Raw genomic sequence first — 22,233 nt, forward strand, 5'->3', positions numbered from 1 at the left:
TGATAGTCCCCAGGTTTTTGCCTCTTCTGCTGCATTGCTTTTATTGGTGTCATGACATGAGTAGACTGAACAATTCATCGTCATGGGTGGAAGGCTTAATAGGTGAGGGAAGATTTAAAAAGGATGAGTAGGAAGATACAATATTGGCACTTTAAAGCTTCCCAAAATTGTCAATCAGGTCTCACAAATCAGAGGATTGCCTTAAAACATGAGATTTTAAAAAATAATAAATGTTGGGCTCTTTTTATGTGCCTTTTTGTTTATCAGTCTTAAGGATGCACTCCTGTCACCTGTTCAAGCTTTTCTCCACAACCACAAAGCTAGAGACATACTTTTAGTTTTACTTAAAGGCTTGGTTGACTCCAGCAGCTGGCGCTTTAAGGAAACACAAGATATCATGAGATTCCTGATAAAATTGTAAGAGTTGGCAACAGTGTGCATAGGATGTTTGTTACAGGTATCAAATGATTAAAAGATTTCACCAAGCCACTTCATATATGCCATGTCATGATTGCCCACCACAGTATCAAAAAGGCTGAGGTAGAGCAAAAATTTTTTACCTCAACCCCTTCCTTACCCCCGTCCATTTCCTTCCCCAAGCCAGGGTTAGGAGCAGGACCTGGGCTCTGGGAGGAAATGATGTAATGGTAAGAGGGCTGAGACTGGGAATGGCAGTGCAAGGCTCCAGGAGTGGGGTTGGCAGCTGAGACCAGCAGCCAGGGTTGAGGCCAGCAGCAGAGCTGGACTGGCTTCCCTACTTCCTTGCCCTTGGAAGGTTGTTTGTACCCCCCCCACGTCTCCCCCACAAATGTTCCTGTCTCCCCCTCCTCCCCAGGGTGGTATGCCCCACAGTTTGGGAACCTCTGATTTGGGGGAATACAGCAGCAGCATGGGCTAAAACAATCTATGAGTCACTGGAATAAGTTCCTACTATGATATTTTGTTAAATTTTATCAGTTTTCTTAACACATAATATGCACAGGGGACTAGCCAAGTCCCCCAGGAAACAAAGAGTTAATAGCAATTAAAGGCTCATGCAGGTGCTCTAGGGCAGGGTTCTAGAAGCAGCTGCTTCAGGAAAGAAAAAGGAGACATAGGAGAAACCTGTTTTCTGAGCTCTTTTTGCTGGGTAAGAAATACTGACCTGAAGGCAATTTTCATGTTGTGTTTTAATGTTTGTAACCTCTTTATGTATATTAGGAGATTAACTTCTCTTTCCAGGGAGAGCTTTACTGATAAGGCCTGTGCTTTCATAGTGCTGAATTACTTCATCTTTTTTACAGTAATACACCAAACTGTTTCTCTGGGCACCTGTTATGAGCAAGGAAGAAAATATGTGTCACTGCTGCAATGTAGACATCCAGGATGGACCACTGACAAACTAAAAATAAAACATTGGTGTCCTGAATCTTATACTGCTATTGTACTAACAGTGTGCCTCTACTAGCATCTGCAAGTAGTTTCTATTGGCTTTTGTTACTAGCCTTTGTCCCTAGCAAATCAATCATTGCAGGATGATTATTCTCTTGTCCAGTCAGTGTGTTGCTGACAGCACTGATGGGAAACAGCCATTCACTGTTTTTCTAACAGCATGTAATCTCAAATTGAAAAACTTGTGTGGAGTACAACAGAGCTGACCCAAGATGAGCTACAGGATATAAATTGTAGCAGCTTCTTAAACCCAGCTTAAGTATCTCTCTCTCTTTACCCTCCTGACTTATTTTCTTGTGTTAGATAATTGTCTTTACTGTGTTCCCATTAGCTATTCACATGTATTCTTTCCATATGCACAACCTCACCGATGATATTTTCTGTCTTCATTAAGAGTTTTGCCTCAGAAAATACTGGACCTAAATGTTCAGTTGGCCCCTACACAGAAGAACTCATGGGGGTGAGCATATGTAAAAGGGCAAAATAAAAGAAATCTCCCTGAGAGAGCCAGTTCAAAAACCTTTCAGTGTCCTTTTCCCTACCCTAGGAAGCAAAGTTCAGGGATCCTGGGTGTCTGCCCCAGTTCTGCTAGATAGTGAGGAACCAAGACCCAATGCCACTTGGATGGGATTCTGGTGTGAAGGACTATTGTTTGATTCCTACAGTCTAAAGGGAGAGCCTCACAAAGGAGGTTTTATTTGTAGGAAAAACAACATAACCTCTGAGGATGTTACTGTAGTTGCTGATTTCTGTGGGGCTAATGGTAGGAAGATATGCAGGGTGGAAGTGAGCTCAGGACCAGGAGTGGGCTGGGGATGCAGGGTCTGGGCAGGACTTTGGATGCAGGAGGGGGCTCAGCACTGGGGAAAGGGGTTGGAGTGCAGGGCACTTATCTGGTGCAGCTGAAGCGTCCCTGTGTTTGTGGGGAACAATGGAAGCTGCGTGAACAGAGCCTCCAGGTGAGTGCAGCATGGGTACTGAGCTTCCTGGGACTTGCAGTGATGCAACTCCAGTCCACGGAGGAGCATGGGGTGTGAGGAACAGCAGTGTGCACAGCTGTCTCCCCCGCTCCCCCAGCCAGTGTTCCTGGTGCATTAGTGGCTTCAGCCCAAGGTCCTAGGCCGAAGGGGCACTCTTTCACCCAGGGCCTTGGGCTGCAGTCCTAAAGCCAACTGTCTTAGTCCAGCTCTGCTTGGTGACAAAATAACACCCTCTGCCCATGAAGGGCAGGAGCTTTGTTGCTGGGAACACATCTCCCACCAATGAAATGTCCACGTCAATGTTTTTTGTCATTAAAATTTGTCATTCGCGGTGTTTTTCACACCTCCGAGGAACAAAAGTTTTAATAATGAAAGTGCCAGTGTAGACATAGTCTAATACCAAGATCCCATCCCAAGTAGGCTTTAAGAGTAATGGTGCTGCATGACTGATGGGATGATTGTGTCTGATGTGTGCTGTTCTCACCATTCATGACCCTCCCTTCAATTTCAGTCCTTTGAGTTTTAAGATTTTTTTTAGTTTTCCTTTGCAAAAAAAGAAAAGTAACAGTATTAAAGAACCCAAAGTAATACTCCCCCCTTCATCTTACTGTAACCCGATGTTCATCGCACCATTATATTATGATTACCTCTTTTTAGCTTCATATCCCAGTCTTGCTAAACAGCTCCCTCCTGAATTTCCTCAAAATGGCTACCTACATCCATGAGATATGCAGTGCCTCAATCCTTCTCAGAATCTGATCCAGAAAGTGAAAGCATAGGAGGCTGCTCACACTGCAAGACTGGTGGGTTGCATCTGAGCAGGGCCTGGTTGCGTATAATTTAAAACTATCCAATAAAATAAAACATTGAACTGTAGGAACAATTAGCATACATCAGGAAACACTGATGAAGCAGTGTTCATCATAGTAGGCTGCCTTCCCAGTCTCCCTCGGGTATAGAGGGGTAAGGGTAGCACCCCATCTTAATTCTGTCATTCATCCCACTTACTATAGTATGAAAACATAGCTCTTTGGGACACACGCAGTCTGTTGGGCCAAACCCCATTACTCAAATGAACCACCAGCCACCAAGCTAAAAAATGTTCAGATTTGTTCCCCTATCCATATCATCTGCTATGCATATGGCATTTGTATTTATAGTAAAAGAAATGACGTATTTTAGTCTATACTGACAATTATGCACCTGCTGCTATGCCAGACCTTATAAAATATGCATCTGCTGTGGAGAACTGTATTGGGGACTGTGGGTGTCCTCTGTGTATTGCTGCACCAGTGAGTAGGGAGTGTGTTATTTGTAGATGGACCTTAAGTGTCTCAAATGCTTGATGCTAGAAGAGTTTCTATAATGGTGGTGCTAAGAGCCATTGAACCAAACTGGAACCCCTTCATATGATGGAAACTACTTCAAGATAGGGGGTGATAAACTTCCAGCAGCCCTCATTCTAGCCCCTGTGAGCATAGATGTGGCTTAGCTGGAGGCTTAGCTGCACTGTTTGTCCCAGCAACAGAGTGAATGCCTAATGTAAAAGAATTGTTAGATATACCATCATTTGGACAGAAAGCTAAACTGAAGTTCAGTAAGAATGCTAGGACTTTTCTACCCAAGAATTGTTGAGCTGGACTACTCTTGGTATAAAAGAGAGGGGGCATTCTCTGTGAGAACATCTTTCCTTTGGAATCTCCCCCGTGTCCATGAAACAGACAAACTCTTCTGGCTTTTTATATGAAAATCTATAATGTAAGACATGGAGGGCAGGGTTTGTAGGTGGTAGCAGCAACTACACAAGAGCCAGCAAATGAAGTGGGAGTATATTGTCATTATTTTTGTCATTGTGAATGAATAAGTAAATGGTTGAGATGCCACTCGTAGGCTGGAAAATCTGAACTCAATAGCAGTTTGGATGATATGCTTTCGAAAGACTTGGAACTTTCCTCCTAACTCTGCTCTGATACTTGCAGTCCTTACTGTCCTGCCATGTGATTGTTACAGGTGATATTCAGAAAAGTTCATCTCACTAAATAGGGCAAATATTCATGCTCTAAGAGACATGTATCATAAGGTTTGTTTAACTAGAATACGTAACGCAGTTGGTAGGTTAGTGTCATAGGAACTGTCTCATAGCAAAGATGTAATTTAACATGGTGTTTTTAAAATGAACATTAAGTATTTTAGAAGTGGAATCAAAACAGCTAAAATATTTTCATCAATTAAAGGATTTGTATGGGTTATATACCACCCTATAATATCCAATTCAATTTAAATATGGATTTTTTTTTATAGAACTAGACAGAGTCGTTCCATAAATACCATTAAAGGAAACTTAAACGTACAGTTCACAAAATATAATATTTCTTATGTGAATATATCACTTGTTGGAAGTCAGCTCCTATTTTAAAAGGGAATGGCTTATTTTAATTTTAAAATGAGTCAGGTGAAGGAAAGCGGAGGCTATAACCCAAAGATTATATGCTACCTCAGAGAGTCCTAAACATTTCATAGCATAGATGACATCTTAATAGGAAGATTATTGTAAAAAGGTGCACAAAGGAAGTCATTTGTACTTGTACAGCAAGTTTTATTCCTCCTACACAACCCAGAATATTCCTGAGTGCTGTCTATTGGCACTTTATCTTAGGGACATCTCTATTGTGAAGAAAAACCTGCGTTGCCAAGTTTTAGTGGCAGGGTCAGTTCATTCAGGTTCATAGGGCTTGTCCTGTGACACTCAAAATAGCAGTGTAGATATTCCTGCTTTGGCTCAAGTCCATGCTCCAAGATCCTTTCCCCTCCCTGGTTTCAGAGCCTGGGCTCCAGTCCGAGTGGAAATGTCTGCACTGGTATTTTCAGTGCCACAGGCAAGGCATTGCAAACCCAAGCAAATTGACTGGTCTCTGAGACTTGGTGCCATCCATATGTATTTTTTTGCAGTGTAGACTTACCATACATGTAAACATTATCTTGTGACATGGCTTATTTCTGTGCCCAGTCGCAATCATGCAGCCTCCCACTGGCAATGAAATAATGTCAGTAATGTAGCCACAGCAATTGTTGTAAGCTAAAATAATGTTAGGAAAGTAATGTATTTTTAGCCATTTGTTAAAGTAATAAGAAGGCCAAAACTGAAAGAGCCAACACCAGACCTAGTGCTTTTAGAAGCATCCTCTGAGTTTTTGAGAGCCTCTGTTTCTGTGTTCCTGTTCTGAAATCGAAGACCCAATTAACAGAGTCAATTTCCATTGACTTTAAGTGGAGTTACAGGTTTTGAAGATCATGCCCCATATGTTTCAAGTTGACCATCCAAAAACTGAGGAACATACAATTATAGAAAGCTCTTGAAAATTGGCCTCATACAGCTAGGCAATTCTTGGATCATCAGCAAACATTTTGAGCTCTGGCAGTCCATGATTGCATTTTGGGAGCTGTATTTAAAAACCTGATCAATTTGTTTCTGTAACAGCTTATCTTGCCACCTTCCATTTTCTAAGGCTAGATTCTGACTTTTCAGGCTGGGGAAGGACCCAACCAGAATTCCATTTCGGGATTCTCAGGGAGCGCATAGGTGAGAGTAAGTTCTGCCATCCATGGAGAGTGTGCAGTGCATTCCCCATTAGACCCAGTGGCTGTGTCTAGACTGCATCCCTTTTCCGTAAAAGGGATGCAAATTAGACACATCGCAATTGCAAATGAAGCTGGGATTTAAATCCCCCCCACTTCATTTGCATAAACATGGCTGCCGCTTTTTTCCGGCTCGGAGCTTTGCTGGAAAAAAGCGCCAGTCTAGATGGGGATCTAACGGAAAATAAAGCCTTTTCTGAAAGATCCCTTATTCCTTTTTTTAAGAGGAATAAGGGATCTTTCGGAAAAGGCTTTATTTTCCGAAAGATCCCCGTCTAGACTGGCGCTTTTTTTGGCAAAGCTCCGAGCCGGAAAAAGGCGGCAGCCATGTTTATGCAAATGAAGCGCAGGGGGGGTTAAAATCCCCGCTTCATTTGCAATTGCGATGTGTCTAATTTGCATCCCTTTTACGGAAAAGGGATGCAGTCTAGACACAGCCAGTTAGTACTGTTCTGCCTATCTTTTGTCTTTCAAGCAGATAGCACCTTTGTAGGCACTGCTAGAGCCTGTGCTTTCTAGTCATGAGGATGTTCTGGCTACAGAGCAATGTTACATTATGCTTTACCAATTGCAGCCTGATATTTATGCTTTGAACCAGTCGCTCCCAGCAATGAACGTTGAACAGTGAAGACAGGTTGGACATGTCTCTGAAATAGGAGTGGAGGCAGAAAGGCTTACAAACAATAAGAAACCCATCATCTTTATTGCCATTAGTTCCAAGTTATTGTAATCACAGAGAACATGCCAAAGGCCTGTGAGTCTGGCATTAATGTGCTGTATTTTCAAAGTACAGTACAAACTTAATTACTAAACTGGTGGAAGAAACAGATGGGCTTGGATTTATGTAAGAATCTTTATTGCAATTCCTCATCTATTTCTGCTGCAACCCTCCTCCTTTTCCCATATCTCCTGGATAAATAAGCTGCAGTGTTTTTGGCAGCACATATCAGAATTGTTTTGCTTGCACGTAGGATTTGGAAACGTCAATAAGTCATCTGTGTTACTAACCACAGTAGCAGGACCAGAGTTTGGAACATCTTTTGCTCCTAAATTAAGAGCATGTGTTGACGCAAAGTTTGTTTCAGCAAAAGAAAAAGCTTGAATTTAGCCCATATATAGTTTGTTAAAATGATGCAGCTCTATCATTTTGTAACTTAGTGTTGATAAATGTAACAGCAGTGGGGGTAATAAAGAACTGAGCAAGGGAATAGGTGATGAAAGGAATACGCTCTTGCATAAGGAGGAAGAAAAAAAGGATTTAAAGCGTATTTTGGGAAACTCATTGACACCCGCAGCTAGTGCAAAGAAACAAGGCAAACAAGTAACACTATTTGGTGGTTGTGGCAGAAAGGTACAATGTAAATCAAATGATTAGCTATGTCATTTTATGAGCATTAGATCTCCTCTGTAACAGCCCTTGTAACACTGGTACATGGACATTAAGAAAGATGTTGCCACAGGCTCTGTGAGGATGGGATGGGTGAATGTGTAGGGCAGGATGCATGAGAAGCTGTACCCTGCTCTACTCTTCTCACTTTACATGGTGATGATACAAAGATCAATACCTAAGTGACTACAGCCTGTAGCATATTAATTAGGGGGCTGTGCCTGCAACCTCCACAGGCAGAAGTTTTGCACAGAAAGAGGCGCCTAGTCAATTCTGTAAAAGGAGCCAGAAAGACCAACGTATAGTGGCATGGAGAAGTCCAGAAAGCCAAGTTAAAATCCTGCAAGCCTAGACTTTTCAAAGCCCCCTTATATTTTGAAGGCTATGGTCTGTTGTTTGGAGTGGATGAGGAGTGAGCTTTGGGGTGGCAAGACTGGAAAAGATAGATCTGATGATCTGAGCCTCGCTAACTGAGGGGTGGAAGTTGTTGAAATGGTCAACCATTCCTTCTATTGCTGAGAATAAAAATAGTATTTTAGGGGAAATTTGTATATAAAAAATCTCATTGCTACTTATGTAATAATTAGTGAAATCATAATGCAAATCCTAACTGAATCAATGCATCTGTTTTGTAGCATGTGTTCTCCCTAATTCTTAGTTTTTCAGTTCTGATCACAATGCACTTTTCATTCAAACCTTTCAGTCAGATGTGTTCATTGCTGAAATGTTAGGCTTATTTAACCCTGCCCTTTCTCAGCAGGCTTTTTGAAGGTTAAAAGGCTCTAAGTTATTTTGAAATAACTCCTCTTATTTCAAAATAACAAGGTGAACGTCCACATTACCAAGCCAGTTATTTTGAAATAATAACTCAAGCTTATTCCTCTCCATGAGCAGATTTCAAAATAGTTACGACAGGAGTTATTATTTCAAAATAACTTATTTTTGAAATAACCTGATGGTATAGACATAGCCTAAATGATGATTGTCTCCTGTTTGTCCTATGCAGAATGTTATATGAGTGGGATACATTTATTTCTGGTGTAGTTTCACTCTATTTGTGTCCCTGAAAAAATGAGGAATGAATAATTCTAACCAAATTGCTAAAAAGAGAGAGGTTTTTTGTACCTTCCTCTTCAGAAGTGGGAAGGTTATTTGCCAGGCTTGTCTGAGTGTTAGAGACCTGTAGTATTAATTTAGGTGGCTATGTAGGCCAAAGATGTTAATATAACCCAGGAATTGCTGAACATTAAACAGTGTTAAGAGGGACTTGACATACAGAGACTTTACCTTATTTAATACCATGGCACAAGCACTAATAAAATAATTGTACCTTTTATTAAAGATAAAAAAGAAGGAGAAACAGTTAAAACATTTGAAATGTAAAGTATTAAAAAGGCTTTTCAATGAGGCTTTTCCCCTCTCTCTTTAGCTTGAGAGAGTATTCGGAAGGAAAATCCCCTCCATATGACAGCCTTCTAGATGGTATTAGAGATGCTAATAGTTGTCTTTTTGGGGGTGAAAAATAAGTTGAGCTAAGATTAGTGGAGTCTGATCTTGTTTTACCCAATTGGTTGAGATTCAGTTGGAGCTTGTAGAAGTGCCAATGTCATCTGGGCCCTGCTCTCCGGCCTTGTCTAGTTCTGTAAGGATCAAAAGGGTAAAGGCCTGATGCACCCCTGAAGGGAATGATGGTATGGAATAGCTTATGCCATATTTTTTCCCCTACTACTTAGGGCCTAATTTCTGACACATCAATTTTGGTTCACACCAATTTGGCTCAGATTTTTGGTACCATACTTTTCTTGTTTACTGAGTATGATCTTTACATAGGCCTTATATTATAACAGTAGGCATTTTTATTTGGAGTAATTCAGTCTTTCAGCCTCTATTTCATATATTTTTCTATTTCTATTTGTTATTACAGGTTATTGTGACAACTTATGTACTTTCACATGATACTTACAGCTGGGCTCAGAATTAGGCTAAGTTTTTAGGCCCAATTATTACAGCAGGCCTCTGACAATGATGCACCTCAGTCCCTCCCATTCTCTGCTCATGGCACATAATATTTTAGTCATGGGCAATGGATGAAGCTGTTGCTAGGGAGAGAAGCTCCCAAGCCTGCAGCCCCACCCATACTCCACTGCTGCTGTGCCCAGGTCCTGTCCCCTCCTCACCATTTCTCTCTTCTCTCTGCTCATCCATTTTGGCCAAATCATAAACCCAAATATAGCAAATGACATTTGAAAAAAAATCATTTTTCTAAAATTTCTTTCTAAAAACAATGGAACATGTTTTCCACTTCATGCCAGATTGGGAATACTGGACATCTAGAAGGTACCTAATTAAAATCACTAAAAATTTGGGAATAAAAAATGTCAGTCAGAGGTCTTTTGAAATACCCTGAAGCTTGTCAGAGATTTATGTGCAGAAACTTTGTAGTAATGGCAAGTCAGTTGTTCTGCTGAATACAACAATACATTTTATGGAATACATGATGCATCTCTTCTCTGTTTTACATTTTCTTAATCAGCAATTCTAAGCTGACTTTATATTTTAAATATATTCTTCAGCCTTCATATAGAAAGCATTCCAGAATACTACATGTTTAAATTCACTGAAACAAATACATCATTTAAATTAATCACTCAAAGTAGTTTAGTGTCTTCATAACAAGTTCATTGCTTTTAGAAAAAGGGAACAGTGTTTTGTTTTGTGTGATTTTCATAAGACATTTTAATGGTAGTTCACTATATGTTTATGTTAAAAATATGCTTCTAAAGATTTTAGGCATAACAAATGATTTTATGTCTTAGTTTGTACTGATTTTGCTGGATGGTTCTCTTAAAACTAGTTCATCAAATAGACAGAAGTAAAAGGGAAACTCATTTGCCCAGCTATCTGGGAGAAGAGGAATGTTGTCCCTTTAAGGGTTCTCTTCAACAGGAGGGGGAAAGGAGAGCAAGGATGGATAAAAAGGACAGGAAGACTTTAAAAGCAAGTTTTTGCACTATTGTAATTAAAATGTGTATTTTAGATAAAGGAGTGGGTCTTTTGAAGAATTTGTTTAAAAAACCCTATGTTTGAAGGGCCAAGCATTTAAGGCTAAAGCTAATACTCAGATTATGCATCTAAATAGCTATTGAAGGATTTTTTTAGAGATGTGATTTTATAATCTTCAGGAACAAATGAATGAAATATATAAAGCAAATTTTAAACTAAGGTCCAGTAGACATAGTAATGCACAACTGTTTTTGTCAGTAAATTCAGGTTTGACTCATGCCTTTATATGGCTTCCTTACCCATTAATGACTCTTCAATGTTAGGCTAAGAGGTCTGGCAAGCTAGAAAGCTTTTCACTTTTAAGTTAACAGATCCACTTATGGGGAAGTGTCACCAGTCTGCAAGCAGCAACAGCCTGCTGGAGGAGTGTTCAGGGATATTCAGAATAGGGATAGAATGAAGGGACCACTAAGACTGAAGAAAGGCGTTGCCTCCTTGTGCCTCTTATACCTGCCACCCAGGGTTTTAGAGTCCTCTGGGCTGTAACACTTTGGTTTAATTAGGGTTGTTGGATTTGGTGGTTTGTGGTGTGCATGAGGTTAGACTGGGATGATCTCCTGGTGCCTTCTGGCCCTAAACTCTGTTACTCCCCCAGGGCCCAGTCCTACAAGTGTTTGGCTTCACTCTCTTGTGCAAGATTTAACTGAAACCAGGAATAAATCAGCTCTCACACCTATCTCCCACCCAGACACCACACCCTATGCCCCAGCCCCTAGTCCCTAATTCCCTCAGACCCCCACACCCAACCCTGAGCCACAGCTCTGAGCCCACTCCAGCACCCTAAATGCATGCCAGACTCCACATCTAAACCCTGAGCCCCCTCTTGCCCCCAAATCTTCCCAGACTCCTCATTGAAACCCTGAGCCTCAGGCCTGAGTATGCTCCAGTACTGTAGCTCCCTTCTAGACTCCACAAACCAACCTTGAGCCCTCTCCTGCCCTGCTACCCCAGCCTCCTGCCCTGATCCTGCTCCCACATTCCAAACCCCTTAGCCTCATTCCAGAGCTACTTCCTTCTCTTGAAATACCTCATCTCCAGCTCCACCACAGAACTCATATCCCCAATTGGAGCCCCCACTTCCTCCTGTACCTCCCACACACTGAACCCCTCATTTTGGCTCCACCCTAGAGCCTAGGGGATTCCCACAAAATCTAATATCTCAGGTTCATTTCTAGATACAAGTTCAGTAAAAGCTTCAGCCTTCAGAAGGTGCATTTCAAATTGTTTATCCTGGAGGAAAGAGAGGTAAAATAAGAGGGCAGTGATGTGAGGCAGTCCCCCAGATGAGGTCTCCTATCAGCTAAACATCAAAGGTCTGAACCTGTCAGGTGCAGAGTGCACTTGGGTTCTATTAACTTCTGCCTCATTTTCAAAAAGAGGCTTTGTCTCTTAAACTGTTCATGTGACTAGATACTAAACAGAAATGTCCAATTGCAGAAGAAAACACTGATCTGTGTTTGCTATAATCATGTAGAAAAAGATACAAGAATCTATGAAAAGGTCTTTGTATCTGAGTTGCTACAGCTGTGAAATTCCTCTTTCAATGGAGCAGATTTGGCATTGAGAAAGGGCTTCATATTCAAGGGGAAACTATAAAGCTGTGCAAAAAATTGAACCTTGACTTGGCAAGGTAGATTAAAAGTTGTTCTAGTGATTTCTTAACTTCCCAGAAATGTTTACATCTTTCCATGAAAGTCTGTGAGTAGTTAGGGGTGGAGAGGAATATAGAAACACAAGCTGGTCCATCTTCTGCTCTCTTTTGACTGTATTGTATATAGTATTTCCCATCAAAGTATTTCAGAAATTACAAGGATCACTCTAGTAGCTAAATTGGGTTGTTGTTTTTCGGGAGGTTTTTTGGTTCCAAACAGACTGACTGATTCTTCCACATGCTCACCTTTTGAGGAGAATTAATTAGTCAATTTGTAAAATTTGATATCTCCAGGCTTCAGATTGCCAGGTTCTAGAACCTTAACTGACTGGAGGTTCCAGGTCTTGGCCTTTAAACTGCCCTTCTGTCCCAGCTCATCATCTTTGAGGAGAAGTTTTGAAAATCTCAGGCGGGGGATCCAGAAAACGGGGCACTCAAAATCAGTGAATCTGTCAGAAAATATGGGCATATGTCAGAAACAAAGATTTTCAAATCCTGAATCTTAATAGATTAGGTAAATGGTCCAAGTTGCCTCATTGAAGTTAATGAGACAGCTCTCATAAATTAAAGTTTGCATGACTGGGCTTTGATGGTACCCTAAGAAGTTGTCAGAATAGTTGTCAGCATGGAGGTGTATGCTTTTTACCTTGGTAGCATAAGTATTATTGACTATTGAAACACAAATTGACTGAGAAATAATGGTAGTAACTGGAGCTGCTGGAGGGAATGAAGAAGGGAAATGGGGTAACTAGAAATGGTTTGATTTATCATAATAAAATTATATCAACTAAGGGTGCTAAACACCTCTCAAGATCAGTGTCCAAGTAATTAATATAAACAATATATTGTAAATTTTTCTCCAACTGCAAGGTTTTTGGAGCAGGAACCACATTTTCACATGTATTGGTATAGAATGTAGTACAATGGAGCCCTGATCCTGACTGGATTCATTGGCACTGCTACAAAATAAATAACAATTTGATAACAATTTGTAGTCTAGTCCTCATTGAAAATGAAGATAATATATTGATTAAGGAGAATTATAGAGTAGATCGCCTTGTACTGTATCACCGTACAGTTATCTTTATACTGATTCACAGGTAGAGTTGGGTGAATAACTGACTTTTCAGTTTGCTGACAGTTCCAAAAAAGTTGAAAACACAATAAACCAGTTTAGGCCAAACAGCCTGAAAATTACTAAAAACTTTGCCAAATTGAGAAAATCCATTTTTGGTGAAACAAAACATGTTGCTTTGCACCAAATATTTTGATTGGTGATATTTTTAAGGGGCTAGGATCACAGAAGAAGAGATGTGGTCTCCTGATAACTTTCAACTCAATGATTAGGGTACTCACCTGGGATATAGGAGACCCAGGTTCAACTCTTCCCTCTGCCTGATGTGGAGAACAGCTTTGAACTAGGATCTCCAACATTACAGAAAAGTCTCCTAGCCACTGTAGTATGAGAGAGACCTGCACCACAAATATCCCAGTGACTTCTGTTTAAGCTGTTCTATTTTGCATAAATATAATTAGTCATTCAAACGAGGACTTGAACTTGGATCTTCCCCATCTTGGTGAATACCCTGATGATTGCTGTGCTTTTCCTGAGCCAATGACTATTCATTGCTGTAGTATGAATGGTTATTTCAACCACAAGTCTTTCTGACCATTTCATCTTTTTAGCTATTTGTTATTGTTAGCTGAATTTCTTATTTCAACCATAAACAAAACCTCCTGCGAGTCAGTCTTTGGACATTTTATGAAGTTAAACTACCTAAACAAAATCTCTCCTCATACGTCTGGTTTGTATCATGCTGGGCACTGTTTGCCATTTGTATTCATATAGTTTTTGTAACAGGTTGCTTGGGTTATTATGGTTCAAATTCCATTTATTAAAATTACTATAAGGGTCAAGATATGGTATAACATATGCAGAATGAATAATTATAAGACCTTGCATGCTATAAAGGGGAGCAAACTTGATTTATGAAGAGCTTGATCCAAAACTTGTTTAAGGCAATGAATGATTCCCATTTAGTAGTTTTAGTTTGATTCAGCCCCTAATAAATATACTTACCCTGTAAATTGGAACTAGAGATGTATTTCCAACTGATCATCTAGGCCATGTATACACTAGGAAACTATTTTGAAATTACTAAATTTCACTTAAAAACTCCAGATTTAACAAATTTGAACTAGCATGTCCTCACTATGGGGAAGTATCAAAATTAGTCTGAGGCAGGCTTGGTTAATGTGGGTGCACTACCTTGGACTTAGAGCCTCAGCAAGAACTGTGGGGAGCTATGGGAGGGCTCTCAGAGGCCTTTGAATTAGCAGAACCAGAGTGTCCACGCTAACATTTTATTTCAAAATTACTATTTAGGAATGAGTGTTACTCTTTGTGAAAAGCAGGAGTACCGAGTTTGAATTCAGCCACCCATTATTTTGAAATATTGGGCTTGGTAGTGTAGATGCAGTGTTTATAAATTCAAACCTGAGGGAGTTATTTTGGGATAAGGTCCTAGTGTAGACCAGGGCTTAGGAAGGGGCTCTGAGTTACTACAGAGAATTCCTTCTGAGATATCTGACTGGGGGTTGCCACCCATATGCAGAATCACTGGTGGTGGTAGGGACAAAGAGGGCAACTGTCCTGCACCTCGGTGATTCAAAAAGGTCTTGGGCTCCCGGTTGCCACTTCTGCCAGAGCTCTAGGCCATTTAAATTGCTGCCGGAGCCCCGGGCAGCACTGAAGGCTGCATGGGGGAGGCTAGGCTCAGTCCCACACCTTCTTCTGGAGGCTCTGCCCTCTTCAGAGAGCAGAGCCACACTCCCTTCCCTGCCTTGTCTGTAAGTACCTGGTAAGTCTGTCGGCCCCACTGTCTTATATGGTCAGGGTCTAACTGATCACCATGTTTGGGTCTGAGAAAGAATTTTTCCCCATGTCAGACTGGCAGAGGCCCTGCTGTTTTTTGTCTTCCTCTGCAGCATGGGACATGGGTCACTTGTAGGTTAAAACTAATATAAATGATGATTTCTCTGTAACTTGAAGTTTTATAAACCATTATTTGAGGACCTCAGTAACTTTGCCAGAGGTTATGGGTCTATTACAGGAGTGGGTGGATGAGATTTTGTGACCTGCAATGGGACTGTGGTGCTGGTACTTCAATCTATAATCACATCACGCTCCTATTACATACACAAGCCATTTATAATTAGTCTTTATGGAATTTGGAGAGTTTTATAGTTGTGATTATAATGAAGTTTATTTTAAAGCAGTTTTTCTAGTTTAAATTTTCACGGTTGTTGGAAATTATGGAGGAAGGCAGACAATAATTACTGTACATGGATGTCGACACTGCTATTAAAAAATTAAAGATTTATAACAGTTAAAAACAAGTAATTTTTAAAGTTACAGACTAACACAGCTACTTCTTTGAGACTTTATAACAGTTAAAACGCATTGTCAAAATCACGTTATAATATGCAAAGTAAATATCCTTAAATAATTAATAAATTCGTATGTAGGCAAAGGTAAGAAAAAAACTATCTGTTCATTTCTATTATCAGTGGAAATATTTTTTTCTTTTTGTATCTCTACAATGAATTTGATGTGAACTGTCACCTACTGATAAAAATCTAATTCTTCCAAGCCTATTTATAACCCAGTCGTGTCTCAACAATGAAATAACTAATCATTATAATACCAACTTTAAGATAAACTCAAAATACAGGAAGTAATAGCTGCATTTGGTGTCAACCTGATCATGTGTTTAATTTGGGATATGGTTATATTAATCTGATACATTATAAACATTAGTGCATAATCTACATAATTTTAAAGCTATGTATGTATTTGCTTTAATAGCAGGCATGCGTGCACTGCTATAATTTAATATGGTCTGGGATTAGCAATGCACATATGCTTTCTGGACAATCCCCCAGGAACTACTTGAACTGCCAAAGAACTTGAGCATAGCCCAAAGGAGTCTGCTGGGTCTGCCACTGGCACCAGTGGAGTGGAACAAGTCATCTTGCTGTCCCTAAAGTTTACTTGAATGACAGAGCTAAGTGTGGCAGCATGTATCACAGGAGAGCAACGGAATAAATGTATCTAACTTTCCCTCACATTTGAGAGCCTAAATATACAAACTGCTCTAATGATGGATCAAATTCAAGGGATTAGTGAAAATTAGGGCTGATTCTTGTTTTTCTTCATCAATTTACTGATCCTAGTGATCAAGGCAAAATTATTTGATCTTAATGTTTCTATTGGATGATTCCTCCGCCTCCCCACCCGCCAAGATTGGCTGGGACTGTTATAATTTTGGAAGTAGTATATGGTGATTTAAACACATATCTTTTTACATAACAGTAAGTGAAAATGTAAAAGAAAGGAATAAAGAAATGTAACTGGTTTTGAAGTTACAAAGAATATATACAGAGCAAGTCATATTGGGTTTACAAGCAATTCTTTAGAGGCATTTTCAAAATTTAAAAAGGATAAAAGTATTTTTAAATATCCCATGAGTCTGTATAATACTGAGAGATTGGCTCTGAATATGGAGCAAGTCAAGGCTAAGTAGGACCTCTGCTGGTGATTAGCAACAATTAGTGATGAGTGAAATTTAAGTAAAAGTCTGCTGGTACATCTGTGTAAATTTGTAGAAATTTCAGTGGAACTTAATTGGATCTAAGCAAGAACCAAATCTCACTTATAATGTGGTAGAACTGAATCTTATCCCAAGTCCTTCACTTTTAGTCTCTTTCATTTCTTCATGCCCCCTGCTGGGTAAGCTACTACCTTACCTACATGAAGATTCCTCTTTGACTAACATTATTTCCCTTTCATACCATCCAGGATAAGCCCTGTCAGCTACTGGTACTCCATCTTTACAGAGACCCAGTTGTTCACCTTGTAAATTTTGTTTTGCTTCATAGTGGACCTGGTTAGAAAAAGAAGCATGGGGGAAAAGCTAGCAAAACTTTTCAAAGGAAGCACCCAGTGTTTTTGTCGACTTCATTTTCATCTAATCTTCTGATTCTGAAATGGAGTCAGAGACTCCAGTGATTGAATCATAAAGGTTTTGTCTTTGTTTTTAGGAACTAATCTGATTTTTTTGCTTGCTCTATTTGTTACTCAGCAGCATAAAGGGAGCTGTAAAAAATTCTCCCTATAAGCTTTAATATTCTTTGTAATGGAACATGATATTCTGGAACAACGTGTAGAAAAAGACACACAAACCCTCCTTTCTGATTCAGAGTGAAATTTAAAACAAAACACAGTCTTAATGGCTTTTAAATCTTTCAGTTTGCATCTCCTTTTCAGTTTGTTTTACACCATGTGTTTAACTGGAACTGCCACAACTGGAAATACAAAACTGGAATCACAGCTGGAAATGCCACCTCCTGTCTAAAAAATGTCCATCTACCACCACCTACCTTAAAATTCAGATGAATCAGACTGTCCAATACATGTCGGGTTTAAGAGTTATGGGTGGCCCAGGAAGCCCCACTGTTCACATTACAATATTTTTATTGTTAGGATTAAAACAAGTTGGTTTTTTAATAATGAAGGGGGAGGCTTTCTTGCCAGCCTGGATGGCTGAGGCTAACTGCATGGCTGACCAATATGTGCAGCCCCGCACCGCCGCCATATGGGAGGCCCAGCGGGGGGCCGTCCTGATCCGGAAAGCCCTGTGGGAGAACTTCCAGGTGGAGGAGGAGGACTCAACTCTCCCTGCATGCCCCACTGGGGCCTTCTTTCACCCTCCCCTCCTTCCCCTTTCCCCTCTCTAACCCCCCCTTCCTAATGTCAAATAAACACACCTGTTTTGCCAACAAAAAATCTCTCTTTATTGTACATAACTGGGGTGGGGGAGGGAGGAGTGAGAGTGGGAGAGGGTAGGGGGAAACCTGGGAGGAGGGAGCTGGAAGGGGGCATAAGGGGAGGAAGGGAAGGGAAAGCTCAGGGTTGGGGGTCTTTCTGGCTCTCCCATCTCGTAGCACTGCGGGTGCGGGGGCATCGGGAGGGAGTGGATGTGGAGGGTGGGGCATGAGGGACAGGGGTGCAGAGGAAGTGGGCAGGAAAGTAGGGGTGGGAGGAGGAGCGAGAGCTGGGGCGGCCGCAGGGGCTGGAGCAGGAGGAGACAGGAACCTGTCCACCAGGGTCTGGAGGTGACCTCTGAGAGCACGGCTCTGCTCTTCCAGCACCTCCAAGCTCTGCTGCCGCAGCCACAGGTCCTCCTGGACCCAGTGGTCTTGGACGCGGAGCTGTTGCTCCAGTAGCCGCAGGTGCTGCCGCTGGTAGTCCTCCAGGTTCCTGGTGCACCTGCTGGCCCGGGTGCGGGTGGCTGTTGCAGGCGGGGTGGTGCACCCTGCAGTCCCAGGTGCTGTGGCTGTGATGAAACAAGAGCAGTGGTCAGTTCTCCCTGGGGACATGGTGGGTGAACGGGCCAGGGCCCCTGAATGACACCCAGCTGCTGCTCCATGGTGGGCAAGGCCCCTGCGCACGGTCCCTGGGCTCCCTCTCCCCCACATCCCCCATATCCATAAGGGGAGCATGATGGCACTCACATGTGGAGCCCTCCCCGGCCTCAGACAATGTGCTCTGTGGGGTGCCTCGGGTCCTGGGCAGGCTCCTGGCTCCCGGCATCCTCCTCCTCCTCCTCCTCCGTGTCAGGTACAGGTCCCTCTGCCTCGGGGTCGATCACCATCCAGGGGGCATGGACTGCATGAGCCCTCAGGATGCGGTCCATGGCCTCAAAGTGAGGGCATGCCTCTGGGTCAGCCCCTGGCTGGGAGGCCCTGGAGTAGGCCTGCTGCAGATCCTTAATTTTGCAGCGGACCGGCTCCCGAGTCCGCATGTGTCCTCTGGTGGCCAGTCTGTCAGCCATGCGGCTGTAGATGGGGTTAGTTCCTGTGTCGAGTGCAGAGATCATGGATGTTGGAGGCCTCCCCCAAACCTCGATGAGGTCCACGATCTCCGCACTAGACCAGGCGGGCGCCCGCCTCTTGTAACCCTGGGCAGGCTCCTGGGAGCTGCCAGCCTGGTCCTGGGAAGTGCTCCACTATATGATGGACAGACTCCTTTTTTCCTCCTCCTCCAAGACAACAATTTCTTCTTCTCACTGTTTCTCTGTTGTTCACAATTTTGACACTACCATGAAACATTTTCCCATCAAGCAATGCCCTAAGCTATTCTATGCACCAATCTATATACTGACCTCAAATTCACTCAAATTCCTACTTACTGAGAACTAAAATTGAGGCCTTTTCTATTTCTTGAGAGCAGAAATGTTTATTATCCCAGGACTTAAAGTGGAGTCCCAGAAAGACGTGCCAGGCCTGACATAGCTAACTGATGGAATTTTATTAATTAATTACTATTTTTATCTAACAGCTTGCATTATTACATTCCTTACTTCTCTGCTTCTGCAATATAGTAGCTAACTTTGGAGAAATTATCTGAATTTGTGGCACTATGTGGCTTCTCAGAGAAGCACTGTGTAAATGGGACCACATACACCATATTGAAATGCCACAAAACAAAAAGAGGAGTATACTTTATGGACTATTAATATGGGTTTATGTTTTTGCAATGATCAGAAATTATGCAGATTATTATTATTATTATTATTATTATTATTAATAATAATAATAATAAAGATAATTTCTTCATGTTCTTCTACTAGTTTTAATTATAGGCCCAATTTTATGTTTGTGGCACTATTGGCTAGCAAATCTGGTTAAACCTAAAAGGTAGGAATCCTAGGGCTGGAAGAGACCATAGGAGGTCATCAAGTCCAGCCCTCTGCCCAAGGCAGGACCAACCCCAACTAAATCAACCCAGGCAGATCTTTGTCAAGCTGAGACTTAACCTCTAGGGATAGAGATTCCATCACCTCCCTAGGTAACCCATTCCAGTGCTTCACCACCCTCCTAGTTAAATAGTTTTTCCTAATATCCAACCTAGACCTCCCCCACAGTAACTTGAGACCATTGCTCCCTGTTCTGCCATCTGTCCCACTACTGAAAACAGCCTTTTTCCAGCCTCTTTGAAACCTCCCTTCAGGAAGTTGAAGGCTGCTATCAGATCCCCCCTCGCTCTTCTCTTCTGCAGACTAAACAAACCCAAATCCTTCAGTGTCTCCTCATAAGTCATGTGCTCCAGCCCCCTATTCATTTTGGTTGCCCTCTGCTGGATCCTCTCCAATATGTCCATGTCCTTTCTATAGTGGGGGGCCCAGAACTGGACACAATACTCCAGATGTGGCCTCACCAGAGCCGAATTAAGTGGAATAATCACTTCTCTAGATCTGCTGGCAATGCTCCTCCTAATGCAACCTAATATGCCATTAGCCTTCTTGGTTACAAGGGCACACTGTTGACTCAATTCACTCTGAAAGCAAAGGAAAATAATCTCTAAAGTTTTGAGAAAACAAGCAAGCTAATTTTAAATATCGAGGTGCTGCAAAAGAAATGACACTGATTTGAAATGTTGACTAAAAGCTTCACTTTCTTTACTTTACTTTACTTCACTTTAAAAATGGATCATTATTATCCCTTCCAAATTCCACATTTTCATTTGTATCAAGAGACCAAATTCACTGATTTCAGTGGGGTAACTGAGGCTACATCTAGTCTGTAAGCCTCTTTCGAAAGAGGCTTTTTCGAAAGATACTTTCGAAAAAGCTTCTTTCAAAAAAGAGCATCAATTCAAAAGAGTATCAAGAGGTCATCAAGAGCTTCTTACAAAAAAGTACTACAATTAGTACTTTTGAAAAAGCAAGCTGCTTTTTTGAAAGAGAGCACCTAGGCAGTCTAGATGCTCTCTTTCGAAAAAGCACAGTTTGCATTACATAGTGCCTTTTTTCGAAAGAGCACTTTCGAAAAAAGGCGTTATTCCTCGTGAAATGAGGAGTACCGCTGTCGAAAGAAAAGCTGCATTCTTTCAATTTAATTTTGAAAGAACGCGGCTGTAGTCTAGACGCAGGGGAAGTTTTTTTGAAAAAAGGCTACTTTTTTCGGAAAAACCCTGCAGTCTAGACACAGCCTGAGAGGGTAAATCAGGGCAAAATATGGTCTCATGCTTTCAAATATGTACAAAGCTCTGGTTATTCAAGAGTTTCTTATTCCTCTTCATAATGTTTAAATGAGTTTGTTTTAAACTGTAACACACCTTAGTAAACATAACTTTAAGATTTCGGCTCTCAAAGCTTTTCCGGTATCCATTTACAGTAGTCTTCCGATAATCCGGAACCTACGGGACTTAGGTGGTGCCGGATTATCAGATATGACGGACTATCAGGAGGTACTATAAGCAGGTTATATATATACTGTATACATTATATACGGTATATAAAGTGTTCTTAACCCTTTTTATTGTACATACTGTATACAGTATACTGTAATGTTTTAGTTTTTTTAAGCCTTTTTTACCCTTTTTGCTCAGTTCAGCTGCTGACGCTGTTACCTTGTGACTCTTTTTTTGCCGAGGCTCACTCACTAGGCTCTTGCCATTTTGATGCCGGACTATCAGGGATGCCAGACTATTGGAGTTTTATTGTACATTTAGCTTCCATCATAAGTTTCTCCGGTAGCTTAGTCTATCTTGACTACCTTATACATGACATGTTGTGGGAGAGGTCCAGGTTGGATATTAGGAAAAACTATTTCACTAGGAGGGTAGTGAAGCACTGGAACGGGTTATCTAGGGAAGTAGTGGAGTCTCCATCCCTAGAGGTGTTTAAGTCTCGGCTTGACAAAGCCCTGGGATTAGTTGGGATTGGTCCTACCTAAAGCAGAGGGCTGGACTTGATGACCTTCTGAGATCTCTTCCAGCTCGATGGTTCTATGATTCTATGACACAGTTCTGGCTGAGAACTCTTATTTTCACTTAGTTCTGTAACACTGGTAACTAGATTGTGAACCTTTCACAAGTCTGTATAGATAGGGTCGGGTCCATGTCCAGAACAATTGGGCTCTTTCTATTGACTTTCACAGGACTTGGATCAGGATCTTTGCCTTTATCAATTTGTTTAATAATTCTGAAAGCTTCGTTAAGTCACTTTGAAATCTCTTTA

This window comes from Pelodiscus sinensis, chromosome 5, assembly GCF_049634645.1.
Source record: "Pelodiscus sinensis isolate JC-2024 chromosome 5, ASM4963464v1, whole genome shotgun sequence".
Lineage (NCBI taxonomy): Eukaryota > Metazoa > Chordata > Testudines > Trionychidae > Pelodiscus > Pelodiscus sinensis.